The 19554-nt window shown below is 32.4% G+C and overlaps 1 long non-coding RNA gene across 1 annotated transcript; it reads right to left on the bottom strand.

Annotated features, from left to right (window-relative positions):
* Positions 1 to 11567: 11567 nt before the first annotated feature.
* LOC117688874 (uncharacterized) lies at positions 11568 to 12546 on the bottom strand. Its single transcript, XR_010708613.1, has 2 exons — positions 12406 to 12546; positions 11568 to 11891 (listed from the first exon to the last, which is right to left on the bottom strand). It is a non-coding gene; the product is annotated as an uncharacterized lncRNA (long non-coding RNA).
* Between the last annotated feature and the right edge of the window lie 7008 nt (positions 12547 to 19554).

Here is a 19554-nt window from a genome sequence, read left to right as displayed (position 1 = left end):
ATTGTACAGAACAAGAATATATAATGAGAGAAAATTTTTTACATGTAATTTTTTTTTTATAGTTACAGTTTGTCTAAATAGACATTTATTTTTTTTTACATGTGAGGTTGACATCTCTTATTTTATTCACTGCCAAGAAACTGCAATTATTCTGTAATGTAGCATTTTATTATTATTAACCAATTTTGTGTTCATTTTACAAAGCATTTTTAAAGTGAACTTGGTTTTTTTTTTCCTTCAATTTTTATTAAATCTACTGAGTTCTCTGGTTTACATTGGCAGAGACCTACAACATTTAATTTACTTGTGTTTTGCATTGTTGATGATTATTGGTTGTAAATGTTTGCAGAGCCAAACCAGTTGAAATTTTTTTTTAAAAAAGGTTGTAGAACAATATACATATTTGCTCCATGATTTTTACGTATAATTTGATGTTATATATTTTTTAATATTTGCCTTGATAGGTTGTATAATGTTTATCCTTGGGGTTTAATGAACCAATCAATAAGTTTGAAACCGTTTAAATATTTGAAAATGACATAATTACATACCAGAAGGTCAGTACAATATAAGTTAAAAGGAGGAAGGATTCATACATTAATATTTAATTCTCTTGATGTTCTAGTTCATTGGCCCCCTTCATGGTAACTGCAATACTTTAATTTTGCAGGGCAAATTTACTTTAGTTTGGTGAAACGTGATGCAACAGCTATTGTTTAATCTACGTCATTTGATTATCTACCAACCAAAACTTCACCAAACTTTATCGATTTGCCCTGCAAAAAAGAAGAATCGCTGTTATAGTGAAAGGGCCCGTTATTAATTTCAAAAACAGCAGTACTATTTAATTTAACAGTCAACTTCTCAGTATTCATTTGTGTCTGTAGTATTTTTGGATTTTTTTTTGTTTCTATAATGTGTCATGCTGTTGATCAAGATGCCATGAAAAGATTTGTTGAAATGTTGAAAGTAGAACGTTTATATTTGTAATGATTTGTTGAAACTTTTCTTGAGTATAACAATGTGACCTTGAAGAAACAGGAGAATAAAATTACCTTAATTCATGTTGAACTGTTTGTGTTTGATTGGGATTGAGAGGGGCGAGGGAAAGACCAGAATGGGAGTGATTTATAAAACTGTTTCATGAAAGGATATACAGCATGTGTTTACATTGCTTATAAGTGCACTCTGCTAAAACCTATTAAAATAAATATTTTTTTATTTAAAATGAAACAGTAGAAATCCCAATTTAGAAGAAGAGTTTGTCCCATGTGTCATTCTTGCAATGAAACCGAAAATTAGGGGGGGGGGGTTGCATTTTTTTGATTTGGTTTAAGTCAATTTCAAAAACAACTGTTTGCGAACATAAATGCACATGGAATGGTGGTCATGCGATTTTTTGCCTGGAAGATAACTTGTGGTGTTTATAAATGTATCGTTGGAAATAGGGAAAACATTCATGAACTGTGAGTTCCTATTTTGCGCAAAAAAGAGAGAGGCGCAAAAAAGTCAAGCAAAGAAGGAGGGTTGGGACTCCATATTTAAATCTCTAAGGGTTCAGTACTAAGGGTTGTAGATTAACCGTTGAAAACATGACGTTGCACATTAACACACAAGTAAACGGTTCATTGATCAATGAATGAATGATTATTTAATATTTATCAAATATTTAAGACAGGAGTAAATGTTTGTTTTACTTCAGCATATGCGTGGCATTTGAAATGATATACATTTATACTGCAGTGGATGACCGAAATATCTGACGTTTTCCTGGCCCTTTTAAATGATTTTGATATTTTACTTGCCACTTAAAAACAAAATTAAAAAATCATTAAAAGAAAAAAAAAAACCTGGAAACGTTACATATTTCGGACTAGTAGAGGTAATTTACGATGAATCAATTAAATTAATGGGGACCAATTTTCGCAGATTGCCAGCCTTTTACATAATTTCGTGGAATCATTTACGTGTCTATGAAGAAAGATATAGATCAAATTTTATGATAAATTGTATTTTCTATGAATGTACGATTGGTACGGTTGCTTTCCATGTGTACATACGCGGTTTTTGATTACAACAGAATGCCGTGACATGTACAAAAATCCACGAAAATGAAACCCTCATTCTGTTATATTATGAAGTTCCGAAATGGGTGGGTCATCTTCGCCAGCCAGAAGGGTTTTCGGTCCACTCCGCTCCCCATAAACGTTTATGGGGAGGAGTGGACCGAAAACCCTTGGCTAGCGAAGATGTGGGTGGGTGTAAATAAAAAAAATTACATTATGACATTTTACACCCACAAAGTTCTAATTAAAATTTACAATAAGTCAGTTCCTCGCTTTGTTGATGCTTTGAAAAAACAACACAATATTACAAAAGGTTGGAGGAATTGAATATAGCAGGTTTTGTACATCGGTGATAGAAATAAGGTGTGTGTTGTGCCGGGGAGGGGGGGGGGGTAAATTCTTGCTGTTCAAAGAGGAATAACTCTAAGATAGTTTGGGTAAAAATAATTAGTACTAGTAAACCTAATTTTTCTGTTCTGAAACGTTTCTGAAAGTATTTGCATTAGGAGGAAATCAGCATCGTATGCATCAATAATACGTCCCTGATAATATTCACACATTGAAAAAAAATTCAAGTTTTTTTAAAGGGATAATGATATGATATAAGGAAAAGAATCTTATAATGAAAGGTTATCTGATATTGGAACAAGCTAGTACAAATAAATTTCAAGTTTATTCATTCAATAATCCCTAGAGTCAGAGAGGAGCAAAAGCTGGTGAGGGGATGGGATTGAAGGTCCAATTCTTTTCATATTTAATGAAAATACGCAAATTCATGAATTTCATGCTATCATTTATGAAATGACAAAAGGAAGATATAGTAAGAAGTTTTTTTCCAGCGTCAACACGTGCAGGCACGTAGCATCGGGGGGGGGGGAGGTACCACTTTTTTTCGCAGTAACTAATTTTGTTAAATTTACTTATAAAAAATTGAAGTATCATGAAGTTGCCCCCCCCCCCCCCCCCCCCCACTTTTTTGGGAGTATGTAAAAAAATTGGTATGAAAATAAGAAAGTAGGAGTTTTTTTTGGATGAGTCTGGCCCCCTCACTTTCAAAAACAATACTTTTTGGGAGTTGATTTTAATCAACTCTCCTACGCAGTCACTCAGACAAAACGAAAGTGAAACAGTGTTTGGACCTCAGCACAAATCATTGCTGCTGACAAGACTTAGTTCTTGAAAATAATTGATGAATTCGATGTAATGTATACTTAAGCATTGTTTTTCAAGGAAACTTATTTATAAATACCTTGAAAATAGTCAGATTTTAAATGGTACGAACAATTTAAATATTTTTTGTAGTTGTATGTATTCCTACGCCAGAGTTCAATAGGGCGCGCTTGATTTTACCAAAAGGTGTACACCGTGTACACTTTTGTAAATCAAGTGCAAAAGTGTAGCTTTTTTACACCGAGTCAGGGGCATGTGTTGTTGGGTGTAGCACTGAATCAATACGGCGGACGAATATTATGATGGAAACTTGGAAAATGATTTTAAGTAATGTAACGGATTAAAAGTTGCATAAAAGTTGTCGTTTGTATAAAGCAATTAAATTTGAAAAGTGTGTTTATTTTATTGCATTTATATCACAAAAAACCAATTAATTGTCGCAGAACAGCAGATTCTTTGTTAAAACTGCACCCTTTTCTTTCATATTCATTCTTAACTTCCCTACACCATGTACACTACACTATTGAAGTTGACTTTATATACAATACAAAATTTTTACACCGGTGTATATATAACACCAAGTTAAGCTTAATCAAGCGCGCCCGTAAGTCTCGTTCAACTCGACGCTCGGCGGTCTCCCTAAATCCTTGTCGAAGATTTACGGTGTCAGCCGAGCGTTTGGTTGAACGAGAAGTCCTAGAGTTCAATATTGCTTGGATCCATACAATTTACGAGAAATATTTCTATCACTGATACATATATAGTTTGATTGAATTAATTTTATCTTTAAATATCATTTAACATGATTCATATGGGGGTTTCTCGACATTCTTGTCGAAAAAGTCAAAAATTCATATTAAAAAAATGTGCATAATTCAAATTAGAAACTATATGACTGCCGTCATGAGAAAAGGGCCCTTAAGGTCAAAATTTCACAAACTTACTTTTTTGTCAATTCCGATTAGTCAACTCTTTCTGAATACAAATATACAAAGATATCTAAGATCTTGTGTGTTTTTAGCATTTTATGACAATTTTAGTAAGACATGTTAACACGACTTTGACGTAGCTGGTCGAAAACGTCACGACGTCACGAACGTCAAATTTTGTTTTGCATTAATTTTTGTTCTTCTATTCTTCCTTTCACATCATCTTTAATTGTTTGAAGTAGAATTAATTAATAATTTTCAATTCTAGATTTCTTACAATTTTAACAAAAGAGAGCAAAACATTTTGAATAACCAGATATAGTTTAAGTTCTCCAGCTAATCCAGATACACTTCCGATAAATCCAAATGCAACCCCCCAACCCCCCGAAAATAAGATAAATAGATAGATTAAGGATATTCAAAGAAAACAAATATCAACTTCTCCCCAGCCTTTAAAGTTTAAATGCATCAAAGTTATTTAAGCTGCAGAGAGGAAAATTAGCAAACATGTAACAAACAAAGATAAAGGTTGTCAAAGTCGATGCCTATGTTTCAACGATTTTGGGGCATACACGAGTTTCTTTTCAAAAAGAGAAATATTTATTCTTTTGGTCAACCTTTTGCACGGAAATTTTATCGCATATTTACTGATATTATTTTTAAGTATCTTTATAGTTCTGAAGCAAGTTTAAAATCAATAGCTGTTTTTGAAACTCGAAAGTCATATGGTGTTGAATTAATTATTTTCCTGATTTCTCTTCTCTTTTATACTGTATCAATACTTAATTCTTATGAAATTACCGGTGAAAAAACGGCTTTGACTGTCTCACTGAAAAGTTCCAACTACAAAAATGTGGAGAAAAGATTTTAACAAAAATGGCATCTTATTTTTATAGATTTAAATCAACATCCACTTAGTATGATTCCCTCTATTTCTTACGAAAATTGATTGTAATTCACAGCTGTATAGAAACTGAAAGGATTGAAATCTCCTCGGTCCAGTTCTTACCATGCAGTTTATCGATCGGACAGCAACCTTCAAGAAAAAACACGGATTGCACGAAGTAATCATGATAATGCCAAACCCAAATTTCCATATAAGACGCTTTGGCTACATCTTTTATCTAACGTACTGGGCCCGGTTTTTCGAAAGGTGGTTAAATTTAACACTGTGTTAAGGATAACGACGTGTTAAATCCTAATCAAGTGATTAGCTAACGCAGTGGTTAAATTCTGTTGATCAAAAGCAATTTAACACATTGGTTAGCTAACACTGTGTTAACTAAGTTAACCACTTGGTAATCACTTGGTTACCCATAATTCATTTATATACTTCTAAACTATGTATGAATAAGCTTTTCATAGTTTTTTTTACCTTAACGATACCAATGATCCTGACCTCACTCTTCCTTATTTATACAGTTAATTTATTTTCAAAGAAGGTGTTATTGTATTGGATTTCTTCATCAAACTCCCAACTAAGGGATGTGCCATAAGGGATGTGCCAAAACCATATTGGTTAAAGCAATATGAGCTGTATTTTTCAGAATTTTATTTTGCTGTAAAAACCTGCTAGTATAATGAGTGTACATGTACCTTCAACTTTTATAATAAATAAGATTTGAAAAAAATCATTAATTTTCGTCAGAGGAAAGATTTTTCATCTAAGGGATATAGCAGATCAATTTTTAAAAAGAGGACAAAAATTCAATTTTGCTCCAACTAAGGCCTCTTAAAGGCCTTTTTCACAAATATATGGCTAACAGAAACTTAAACATAGGTAATCATAGATTACTAAGCTCACCGAGACGGAGCATCACCCTTATGAGACATCACCTACATAAGACCACCTTTATCATTTTATATGAAAATCATACTTTATGATCTTGGATATTCATGGATTCTGTTTTGACATAATATCGTATATCATCTGATAAAATTTTTTATGATAATCATATGTTCATATGTTAATCAATACAATGATATAAAATTAAATATTGCATCATGTCATATTTATAATATATATCATATAATACAATAAAATACCGTAATAAACAATAATGAGATATGATATTGTAACATATAATATGACATTGTATTGTGTTATACCTTATTGTATTTGATCACATAATACAATATCATAAAATATTATACAATATAGTATTATATTACAATATCATATTACATAATACATCATTACATTGAAACATGATATTATATTGTATAATATAGTATGATATTGTATTGAATGACACTGAAACATATTTGATACATTATATGATATTATATCATATAATACAATGTAATTTGATTCCAACATTGTATCTTATCAAATGATACAATATCATGTGATAAAGTAAAATATTATAAAATACATTATTATATTATACATATTGTATCATATGACATAATAATATATATTACAATATCATGTAATACAATTTCATGTGATATGATAATATATCATAAAAACCAATATCATATCATACAATATCGTATGATACAATATTATATTATATTACAATATCATATAATACAATTTCATGTGATATAATTTTATATTACTGAAACCAATATCATATTATACAATATTGTATGATACAATATCATAGAATATACAATATTGTATCATAGGATACAATATAATATTTTGCAATATCTTATGTAATTGTATCATGTGATAAAATAATAAATTAAAAATACAATATAATATTATACAATATTGTATCATAATATACAATACTATACATAACAATATCATGATACAATATCATAAAATAAAAAAAAATGATACAATATCATATCGTATCGTATAACTTTTATAATATAACATATGATATCATTTTGTATCATATCAAACAATATTGTTTCATATCATACAAAACTATATCATAGAAATCATGTTATATCATTTATCAACAAACACATCTATCTATCGAGCTGGTTTGAGTGAGGTAGGAGATTTCTTTAGCATCCTTGATAATGGAGATCAGGCTCTGCATCTGAAGCAACATCTGCATTTTGTTTATGATAAAGTTAAATCAACTATGCAAGCTATCATCTATAAAACATGTGACATGTTCCAAAAAACTAAACCTCATCCAGCATCCGAAACCTATGGCTCAGATTCAGCATTCAAGCCCATCAGGTGCATTGGTATCATAAGACGCAACATCCATGCAAGTTTGGTGAAGTTTGGACCAGTAATAACTAAGATATCATCATCAGAGGGCACTAGCAATTAAAACCTTAACTTCCTCCAGCATCCGCAACCTATGGCTCAGATTCAGCATCCATGCCTGTCAGGTGCATCTGTATCATAAGACACACCATCCATTCAAGTTTGGTGAAGTTAGGACCTGTAATAACTAAGATTTATTTTTTAGCATCCTTGATAATGGAGATCAAGCTCTGCATCTGAAGCTACCTCTGCAATTCATTCATATTACAGTTAAATCAACTATGCAAGTTTGAAATGGTACTATCATCTATTAAACATGTGACCTGTTCCTAAAAACTTAACTTTATCCAGCATCCGAAACCAGACTCAGCATTCAAGCCTGTCAGGTGCATCAGTATCATTATACACACCATCCATGGAAGTCTGGTGAAGTAAGGACAAGTAATAACTAAGATATCATCATCAGAGGGCACCTGTTTTAAAAACTTTATTTAACCAGCTCTTAAAACCTTAACCTCCTCCAGCATCCGAAACCTATTGCTCAGATTCAGCATTCAAGCTTGTCAGGTGCATCAGTATCATAAGACGCACCATCCATACAAGTTTGGTGAAGTTAGGACAAGTAATAACTAAGATATCATCATCAGAGGGCACCTGTTTCAAAAACTTTATTTAACCAGCTCTTAAAACCTTAACCTCCTCCAGCATCCGAAACCTATTGCTCAGATTCAGCATTCAAGCTTGTCAGGTGCATCAGTATCATAAGACGCACCATCCATACAAGTTTGGTGAAGTTAGGACCAGTAGTAACTAAGATATAATCATCAGAGGGCACCTGCAACAAAAACTTTAACCAGCTCTAAAAACCTTAACCTCTTCCAGCATCCGAAACCTATTGCTCAGATTCAGCATTCAAGCTTGTCAGGTGCATCAGTATCATAAGACGCATCATCCATACAAGTTTGGTGAAGTTAGGACCAGTAGTAACTTAGATATTGCTATCAATGGGCACCCGCAACAAAAACTTTAACCTGCTCCAAAAACCTTAACCTCCTCCAGCATCCGAAACCTATAGCTTAGATTCAGCACTCAAGCCTGTTGCATCAGTATCATAAGGCACACCATCCATGCAAGTTTGGTGAAGTACGGACCAGCAGTAACTTAGATATTGCTATCAAAGGGCACCTGCAACAAAAACTTTAACCTGGTCCAACAACCTTAAACTCCTCCAGCATCTAAAATTTAGGACCCAGATTCAGCATCCAAGTCTTTCAATTCCATAAGAAGGTCCAGATGCATCATCCATGCAAGTTTGGTGAAGATAGGACAAGTAATAGCTTGGATACAGGACCTGCAACAAAAACTTTAACCAGGTCCGGACGCCGACGCCGACGCCGACGCCACCGCCGACGCCGAGGGTATAGCATAAGCTCTCCTTGACTTCGTCTCGGTGAGCTAAAAACCATGATATTTTTTGTTATTTTAGTATAGACAAACATTTGCGTAAAAAAATTTTCAACTTGAAAATTGCAGCTCTTATTGCTTTAAAGCCATTTCATTGTGCGTTAATTTCTTTTCTGACCGTTGCTTTTTCTCATGTTGCATGTCCTTAGTCTCAAATAGAGAGTTCAAAATATTTTATCAAACTTCTTTCTTGATATTGTTTATAAACTTTCATCTGCCATTGCATATTACTATTAACACAGACATGGTTGTAATGTTTTAATGTAGCAATACAAATGTTCCATTTATAATATTAAGACTGCTATGGTTTTTCATGTCCTGTGGATTTTTCTAAACTTTGAAAATATGTAAATTTACAAATTCTACTTATATTTTAATTAGTATAATTCTTCGCGATGCATCTATAGTTTTTATTTAAAATGCATAGTTATTTGTCCATTGTATCTTTCACAGCAGAGGCATGTAACAAAATTTTGTGAGCCATGATTAAATCTGCTCACATGATTTGACCATATAGTTTATCAATACATATACCAAAACGCAGTTTATGAAGGTATAAGTTGAAGTAGTACTGATATGACTACTTCTGCTGCTTGGTACTTCTGTTGTAAGAGAGTTGGTTTGTTGGTACACAATCCAATTGTTTAAGTATAAACCACAGTAGGTCATTAAGATCATGATCAAAGTTCACATACACTTAGACTCGAAATCCAATGATGTGAATGCTCGTGCAAATTAAGATAATAACAGTACGAAATTTGTTTTTGTTTTTCCCATGTTCTATCTAGTACTGATCTACGCAACAGAGCAATTTTTGCTTGCAGATCAATTATGTGAAAATTATAAACAAATTAAGACATGTGACAGAAATTGAATCAATAATTTTAGGGGTAATCTGATAGATATAATGAGAGTATTTTTATAAAATTTGAATTCCCATGTATTTGGTGAAAATTTCGGTTTATTAAAAACAAAAACAAAACCGACATTGTTGCAGTTTAAGCATCACGATCACACGACTGTGAGTTGTAGCATGCATGCATGGCAATTACAGTCATAAACATGGACGGGTAGTCACCAAGTACAGGGGAAGAAGTTAACGGGATCCAAACTGACATCTCTGTGATTTGACCGACCATAAGAGGTCAATTACTCATTAAAATCCCTAGAAATACTCCCATGAACTCTGGGAGGAAAGTTAAAATATACAATTACTGTCATGAAGTTCTTCTTCCAGAACCAGGGATCCACTAAATGTGGATTGGGAGGGAGAAGGGCCAAGTGCAGGAATGACAGGTTGTGTAACAGGTTTTTTATATGAGCAGTGTATAGGGCTGTGTATGTAGTGCATTTAAATATCACAACAATGAAATGGAATAAGTTGAAAGTAAATTAAAAGCAATGCCAGCACTGTGGGGGTCCAAAGAGACCTGAACTGTGTGCTTAAAAGCCACATTTCTGCTTATCTTATCACATGCCGAATGTTGACAATTGAATTCAAATAATAATGCAGCACAAGCTCTACTTGCTTCCTACATTTATAACCATATTAAAACTGATATCATCTAATGCCCTTCGATTGATTTGCTTTGTGAAGGTGATTGTTGACCGATTATCTGCGAGTTTAGAGTCTTTTGTTAAATTTATTCCCAGTTAATTGAATCAAGTTGTGAGTATATTGGTCCCCTCCCTCCCCTGATGGTTGACCGAGTGCAGTTTACTGCTTGAAGGTTTTTCAAAGTCGTGCAGCCTTTGTCACTTTCAGGCACCCCCACATAGAAATAACTCCCATTTGGGTGTGGCCAGTACTGTTTCATGTAATCCCGGAATTGGTTATTGAGTCCTAAATCACACACTGGGGGAGAGTTAGAATTTTACGAGGAAAGGTAATAGTACCCATGCAACTCAGGAAGGGTAATATTACCAGGAACATTCTTGAATAGATACGAGAGCTTTGAAACTCTTGTCGTAAAAAAAACTTGATGCCACCTTGAATGTCTTTGATGTTGTTAATGTGTTTACAAGCTCAACACAACCTCTTATCGTTTATTGAGGGTATTCCCATCCAATGCACTGCAATTTTTAAAATGGGGTTTAAAAGATTTTTTATTGTTTGAGTTGAAGACTTCAGAGAGTATTGGAATTTGATACGGTAATTTTTTTTAATTATTATTAATTAAATCAAGAGTAACTTGTACTTTTGTGTCTTAGAATCAAATCTATAAATGACAGAAAGATATACATTTGTTTTAGCCAGATTTGTTGTTTTTTTGTTCTGTCAGGTTCATGTATTAATTAAAGTCTCAGTTGGCATAAAAACCAGTCACTTGTGTGACAGTTCTACATGGAAATGAAGTACAACATATGGGTCTTCATTCGCACACGTCTTCTGTTGTTTCAATCTACGTGACAAGGTTTAAGAAAGAAGTGTGGGGATGAATAATTCTCGACACTCAAGAGTCTGGAAACTTCATGTGGCCAAGTGCTCTAGCTAGCTCAAGGTTGTTAGTACGTGTAGTACATTCAAGTACATGTACATTGCTAGTACTTGGCAGTTTTTTTTCATGTGTCGGCCTACTTTAGAAACAATGCATTGAATTTAAACAGAGATTTCACACATCTCCACAAAATGTGCATAATTGTTGTTGTACCATGGTCGAGTTCCAACCCCACCATTTTGTTGCCAGTTAAAAATAATTCATTATTAATTCATGGGATCAAATTGAATTGAATAACCTGATTAACTTGACACAGCAATCTAATTTAATTTTTATTACTTTAATAATTATCATTTCCAGTTTATGGTACTTTATACAATTTCATAATAAAAACATGTTAGACATGTTTTAATAGCAGAGAGAGAGAGAGAGAGAGATTCATTTTTTTTTTTTGGCTATTGTGTATTATAAATTAGGATGTAGACATTAGATTAAATGTCACAATAATTGTTCTCCTTCTCTTGGTGCATGGTGTTTGAGGCTTAGAGGTTGGTTGTTGTCAAATACTCATCTTTCTCGGTCTCTCCAAGTTCTCTTCAAATAAACAATGCAGGCAGGCAGTTAATTCCTGTATCATGCAAATCTGTGAATTAAAAAGGATAAAATGTATACAAAAAGACAACAATTGTGAAATAAAGACAAATATAGTCGTAGTTTGGGACTAAACTTCATATTCACCTAAAATTTTTAAAAGTTCACTTCTGATTACAAAATTTGTTTAAAATGGACACTACAGAAAACATGTACTGATTTATGTATACATGTATGTACCCTGTTGTATGCATATGAGTCTAATATGAGTTACATGCATATACATGTAAAGATGATGATTTTGGTTTAGCAAAGCAGTTCACATCAAGGTGACATTAAACTCTTAATAATTCAGTAATTGAGACTAATCAGGTTTGTCGATTGAGAGTACAGTAAATGTAATAATACTTCCCATGAAATTTTCAGTTAATGTTAATATATTTAGTCTAAAAGCATATAAATGCTCTGTTATAAATTGTTTGTGAAATACCATGATAATTGAAAAATTGTCACTTCAACTGGAAATACCCAACCTTCAGTGAAAAAAAAAAGAAATAGAATCACACCTTATGCAAATAAAAGAACCTCTCAATTTCACTTATGATCTTGGTATGCATGTTTGATTAAATTGTTCCTTGGCTTCAGTTTGTGGGCCTCATGAGATATGGCTTTGGGAGAATTAGGTACCAAGCACAGCAAGTGTCACCCAGCAGAACATACCATCACTGTCGTGTATCCGCGCCGGTAGTGACGTGTTTGGATAAAGTGAAAATGGTGGTTCCGTTTGCATCTTGAAAAGTTTTCGTGTTATTTAAGGCATACATTGTCTACCTTTACATGAAAAAGATCGTCAGATCTATTTAAAAGTGTATAAAATCTTTAAAGTTCTACGAACTTTATGTTAAAATTATGTAAATAAGCAGTTTATGTCGATTAATTTTGAACAACGGAACAGGTTTGGATGACCTTGTTTTCAAAACAGGAACGGTTTGGATACGCATCTGATACGGTTTGGATGTAATTAATATGTGAGTGTAAACAGTTCCTTTAATTTCCCCTCGCGAAGGGGATATAGCATCGCTACTGTGCGTTATACATACCCTCATTGAAAAGCATGCTTTCAATATTATGGATATCATCATGTGATAGACATATAAAGTCACATTGTTTAAAAAAATAAACATACACGTTAAAGACTTGTGCATTTAAGCCAACAAAACTTACTATACCGTAATTTGAATTTAAATTTTACACACGCTCCAAGTAACTTGCAATTGACTTATAAAAATGGCATACAGAGTGCTTTACAAGTATGTTAAGTCTGTTGTATAATCATTCCATCGATATTAATTTCGAAAGATTCAGCCTTACCAAAATATTTACCGATACAAAAACACATGTGTTTACGACAGTTTCAATTGTTGTGCTTTTATAACGTTATCGGCTTTAAACGTGAAAAAATAAAAGAGATCAGTCAAATACAGAAAACTTCTTGATATAAATTGATACATATTAATCGTTTTGATTTTCTGGTGAGAATTATGATTGAATAAATGTACATATCAAATGGCTATGTTTACTTAGGTCTCGACATCACTTGAATTTTTTGGACCAACTATTTCTAACAACAGAGTAAATATATGACTTGGCAGACATCTATGGTACTTTGTATTATATCAGTATAATCACTGGGAGTGAAATAATTGTAGATATTTCTTTGTCTAGCGATGTACAGGCTTGGTATTGAATGAAAACGAGGCTCACTTTCATAATATTATTACCAAGCACGTTCTCCGTTAAACGTACTTAACGATTATATCATTTCAGAATAACTAAAAAACACATCATATAGTCGCTTGCCATAAAAGTAGTAGATAGTTGTCTGTTAAAGGACAGATCGCATGTTTTTCAATTTTCGGATTTTTTAAAATAAAATTATTCTATACTCATTAAAAATGAAGTTTATTATCGTTTTCATAAAATAGTCTGGTTAATTCGTGAGTTTGAAAGCGATGAAATTCAAATGTCGCGATATGCATATGTATTGCTTTTCAGGTTAAAGGTGAAAATCTTTTTTTTTTTTTTTTTTACATTTTATTGTGTTCCTCATGTTTCAACTCATACTTTCTTTATAATTTAGAATTAAAGAAAGTAGTCTTTTGAAATGTTAGTAAAAAAAAACTTGATATAACTATATTTACATTTTTCAGTGGGTTTTTTTCATGTGATAACACTAAGTATCAATTTGTTCATATGCAGTCCAGTAAATTCAAATGACGTTTGCTTATTCAAATATTTAAAAGTACAATTGCTTTGAATTAAATTAAGAGCATGTCTACGAGAAAACCATGCAAAAGGTGGTGGAAGCAAGGTTCTCTGATCAACGTCATATTTTGTGTGCAACAGTGTGCATCTATATGAATTAGTTTGCCATAATTTTTTTTTTGATGTGGTCAGTCTAAACTTGGTTCTGCAGCACTGTTACTAAAAATAGCATTTTGACCCTTTTAAGAATAAAATTTTGTATAATTCACCAAATTATTGTTAAGAATTCTGAGTTTAGTTTAAATATGAATTCAAAAAGTCATTTAGAGTTAACACTAACAAGGTACACTTGTGTTATTCATTTTGTGAGAATTCCCATATATTCTTTCTGTTAAGTGCAGATAGGTCACGAATCTGGCATGTTTCCAGCTTTTTGTAAAATTGTGAAAATATACATTTTTTAAATGCTTAAAAGTCAGAAAATGGCACTTTAAATTCACTAAATTTGTTTCTAGTTATAAAAGGACATTTATCTTTACAATATATCAAAAATCTGTCTTTGGACTCTCAATAATATTGCAAATATATTGTCTTAAAGTTGGACATTTTTCTACTTTTAAAACTCTCCAGAATCTGTAGTTTGGCATTAGCTTTACATTGTAACATGTATATTATGGGGAAAAAACCAGACATATTCGCGAGCCAAACAATATTTTACTGAACTGAAGGATTGCTTCAACACGTTTCAGGTTTTTTTTTTTAAATCAATGTCATTAAAACACGAAAAATCATGGGAAAATGGGAATTTGAATATACATGTAAGACGAAGTGGACTTATTTGCCAGTGCTACACATTAATACAAGCAGAGTGCCCATTAGATACACGAATGAATAATTACAGGGGCAAAACTACAAAATTCAAAGTACTGAAATACTTAAAGCCGGGCTCTTTTGGTGTGTAATTTTACATATTGTTTACCACAGATTGACAATCTCTCTCTCTCTCTCTCTCTCTCTCTCTCTCTCTCTCTCTCTCTCTCTCTCTCTCTCTGCATGTATTATGTATTGATCTTTTCATTTTTTTATACTTGAACTAGTGATTTTTTAATTCAGGAAGCAGGACCAAATTTCAAAGCCCCCCCCCCAAAAAAAACAAAAAAAACAAACCCCCCCCCCCAAAAAAAAAACAAAAAAAACCCAAAACAAGCAAAAAAAAAAAGATTAAACATATCTTTGTTGAATTTAACAGAATGTTTTTAAAAATGTGGAAGTGGTGTGGTATCAATTGCCAATGAATGTCCATCACATTAAATGATCATAGAATAAGGTAGATTTGGTAATTATTTTTGTCCGACAGTATAAAGGATTGAACTTTTATTGTTTGAGGGGTAGAGGGACCCGATATCAAGCCTGAAAAAATGTTAATAAAAAATATGATACATCATAAATTACGCTTAAAATTAGTAAATATCAGCAGAATATCAGCGTAATATAATATAGAGACACATTTTATTAGCATTTCATTTTTTCAATTTTTTTAATCACAAGACAATAAGAGAGTGTAAAAATTTTGACTTTTTTATTAGACTGCTTCATAACTCTAGGACCAGGTCTTCTTATGATGGGTTATAATTAAATAACATCCCAAATAACAATCCCACAAAAACAAGTTATGATGTCTTTATTAATATTTGGGATAACTTTTTTATACCGGTAGTTTATGTTTATATTCATATGTGGTTTTCGCAGGTTGAGATCCCCGGGGGAAAGGGTAACCTAACACCTCATTTTTTCCTTTACAACTATATTTTAATTTTAAAAAAAGGTACAAACTTTAATTTTTTCCAAGAGGAGATCAACTGCTAATAGAGAGGTAGGGAGTAGACCTCTCTATTAATTTCAGATGTACTTACTGTGTTACATTCTCAAGAACTTAAAAAACCCTGGCCCCCTCCCCGTCATTTCAAGATTCCATGAAGTCTAACCTTAACATCTAAAGGGTAGTTTTAGATGGCCAGTGAAATGTACACGTATAGAAATGTGATTTCTATTGCAACAGACTCCGATGATAACGATGAAAAATTGCACGAGGCATTTCTAGTGAATTCCGAATTATTTCAACATAGAAAGAATAATCTTAGCGTTACCAGGCTACGCTCAGGTCAAACCGGGTCCGTAGGACATCTGTCATTTTAACGATATTCATATATCATTCTATCTAATTTCAACATACCCCATTATAAATTAAATCTTTGTAAGAAATCAGTTCTCGTTTTTGTGGATTTTTTCGAGTAAAATATGATAATCTGTGAATGAGATTATCTTGGAAAATTTCCCCTTCATCTATTTTAATTGTACTTCTATCACAAGTTTGTATATTTTGATTAAAATTTCGTCCAAATGTGCTGCTTAATTATATCGGGACAGAAAATAGCAGTTTATAGACTAGATACAAGTCTCCATCAAACTTCAATATGTGAGATAGTGAATAACACTAACAAGCTGATGGGGCAATTTTTGAGCAATTAAAATCATTCAATATCATAACATATATTAACAACACTCACAGCATTTCTCAATACTTACACATGTAGCCTGAACTTGAACTTGTATAGCTTTGTCAACATTCTGACTAGTTTACCTTTTCTACACAAGAGCGCAACAGGGGAGACAATTCTAACAGTAGTAATGAAATGCAAATGTAATAAATGAGAATTCTATGAGAAACAATGATATCCACTAATTTTTTTTAATTAAAAGCAAAAAAGGGTGGGTTTTTTCATGTTTAATTACAAATATTGACTTCAGTGGATTAAAATCGCTTGTAAAATAAAATTTCAAAAACCAAATTTTTTTTATTTTATTTGAAAATGGGATGTTTTTGTTAATTTATTACTTTTTAGTCCTTGAGAGTCCAAAGATGGATTTTATATATTTGTAACAATACATCAAACAGTTTCTTATTAACACAAAATTTCAAAAAATAATGTGCCATTTTCTGAGAAATTCTTTCTGAAAAATTGACAAAAATGTATAATTATCATTTCCTGGCATCCTGCCAACATTTACACCCTTGGGACGTCATGATGTAAATAGATATATGAAAAAAAATATGCAACGATTAAAGGTTTGAACTTCCTCTTTAAGAATATAGTCTTATTTTTTTCAAACATTGTTTATACATTTTGTAATTAATTACTGAATTTGACAATTTTTCTCTTAACTTTTCTGGATTTTAGAGGCTAATTAACCAGAATGCAATACTGGCCGTTACTATAAATAGAAACATCCAGTGCAAAAACAAACATCATATATCTGACTCTAGATGGGTATCCTTTAAATCTATGATAAAATTCTGTTCATTCTTGAGACTTGCTGCCGCAGCTTTTTTCCATATTTGCATGGTTTTCTCGTAGACATGCTCTTAATATAAGTAATAAGAAATTATGGAATGCCATAGCTGCCTTAAGGTCAGTTTCATATTATATGAATTGGTGTATTTTTTATATGCAATAGTAATATCATTATATGCAGTGCTAACATCATTATATGCAGTGCCAACATCATTATATACTATTATTTCACCATTATATTCAGGGGTAAAATCTGTATATGAAGAGGTAACATTATTACGTTATGTCGTAAGATCATTATGTGCAGTAGTTTATTCATTATATGCTATGAATAAATCTTTATATGATATGATAAACTCATTTCATACAGAGCTAAACTCATAATGAACTATTGTTCAATCGTTATGTTATATGGTACACTCTTCATGTGCAGTTGCAAAATCCTTTTATGCAGTGCAACTTCTTAACATTAGGTGATAAGTTCATTATATGCAGTACTAACATCATGTTATGGTGTATTAAAACCATTCTGTATGGTGGTAAAACCTTTATGTATTGTGGTGAAAGCTTTACATGCAATTGTAAATCCTTTATATGATGTTACAATTTTATAATATGCCGTTAATTGTTGAGTCATTATATTATGAGGTCAGTTCTTTACATGATGTGATCATTTCATTATATGGAGTGGTGACTTCTTTATATGCAGTCGTAACTCTTTATGATGAGGTTGTAAACTGGTTCTCGCTGAAAAGTTTTAATGGGGAGGAGATCCAGTTTTACTTTTACGTTCATTGTGACGATGCACATTTCCTGGTCAACTTGTCGTTTGTTTTGAAGAGAGAGAGAGAGAGAGAGAGAGAGAGAGAGAGAGAGAGACATCGATGTGTGATAAATCGAATGAATTTTAGTAGAGTACGCGTTTAATTTTAAAAGTAAAATAAATTTCAAAAAATGATTGAATTTTGTAGAAATTCAATACCCCCCTCTGCTTCTAGATCCGCGCATACAGTTAGGAAGATCACTTTATGTATCTTGATATTAACATAGAACAATTTGATTTCTACTTGCTATTGTGTTTTAAACAATATATGTAATTCTTTGAAGCTTTTTGAATTAATAAATCTAATTCTGTCTCTTCAAAAACGTTTAAATTGAGGAGTTACTTTGCTCTTGATTGTTATTTAAAATAATTTTAATAGCATCCATATAAACCGTGGTGCTTGGAACAAACTTATCCGTATTTTGCTGATTCATACATTATTGCACGGCTTGCTTTTAACGATGTCGAACAATGTGTATATATATTTTGAAAACGACATTTTTTACAAAAAAATACATTAACTTTATCGATTAATGCGTTACTTCCTCGTTCAGCAGCAAGTATTCTAGCTGCAGACCTGTAGCTCTCTGGTTGAAAAAATTCGGAATTTGTCTATCCGAATTTTTTCAACCAGAGAGCTACAGATCTGCAGATACAAATGTTTAAAATGTGAACAAAGTCGGTAACGTTGAAAAAATCAGCACACATGTAAAATATTACAATGACAAGCGTTTTGAAACTTATTTATCCCGACATCATTTATTTTCAAAACCATCGGAATAGGGGTATTACCTTTTCAAAAATTAATTTAAAAAATACCAAGCAGTTAGTCTCGGTGATTATTCGGACATCCTGCGTAACCACTCGGCTATACTAGAAACGATGAAGTTTGCTAAGATTTAAAACACCGTTTTTTAACTTCGGAGGTTTTTTTTTCGAAGTTTAATCTTTAAAAACATGCCTCTTTGAAACAAAAATCGGATATGCCTTGAAACCAGTCACATTTTTCAGTGAAACCATTTTACAATTTGTTTAATGCATGGGGGTCTTGAACAGGGTGGGGGTGGGTCGCGGGGAGGACCCCGCCCCAGAAAAATTAAAATTTCTTAAAATTTCCATGAAATTACCAAAAATTTGCCTCGGACCCACCTCCCCCCACCCCTTCGACAAACTTCAGTATTCATCGTACCCCCCCCCCCCCCCGAAAATTTTGTACTGATCCGCGTATAAAATGGACCTATAAAAATGATATGACAATATCTGCAACAGCTTTA

Source organism: Magallana gigas, chromosome 8 (genome assembly GCF_963853765.1).
Source record: "Magallana gigas chromosome 8, xbMagGiga1.1, whole genome shotgun sequence".
Lineage (NCBI taxonomy): Eukaryota > Metazoa > Mollusca > Bivalvia > Ostreida > Ostreidae > Magallana > Magallana gigas.
The sequence above is the reverse complement of the archived record's forward strand: the minus strand, read 5'-3'. Positions and strand labels throughout refer to the sequence as shown.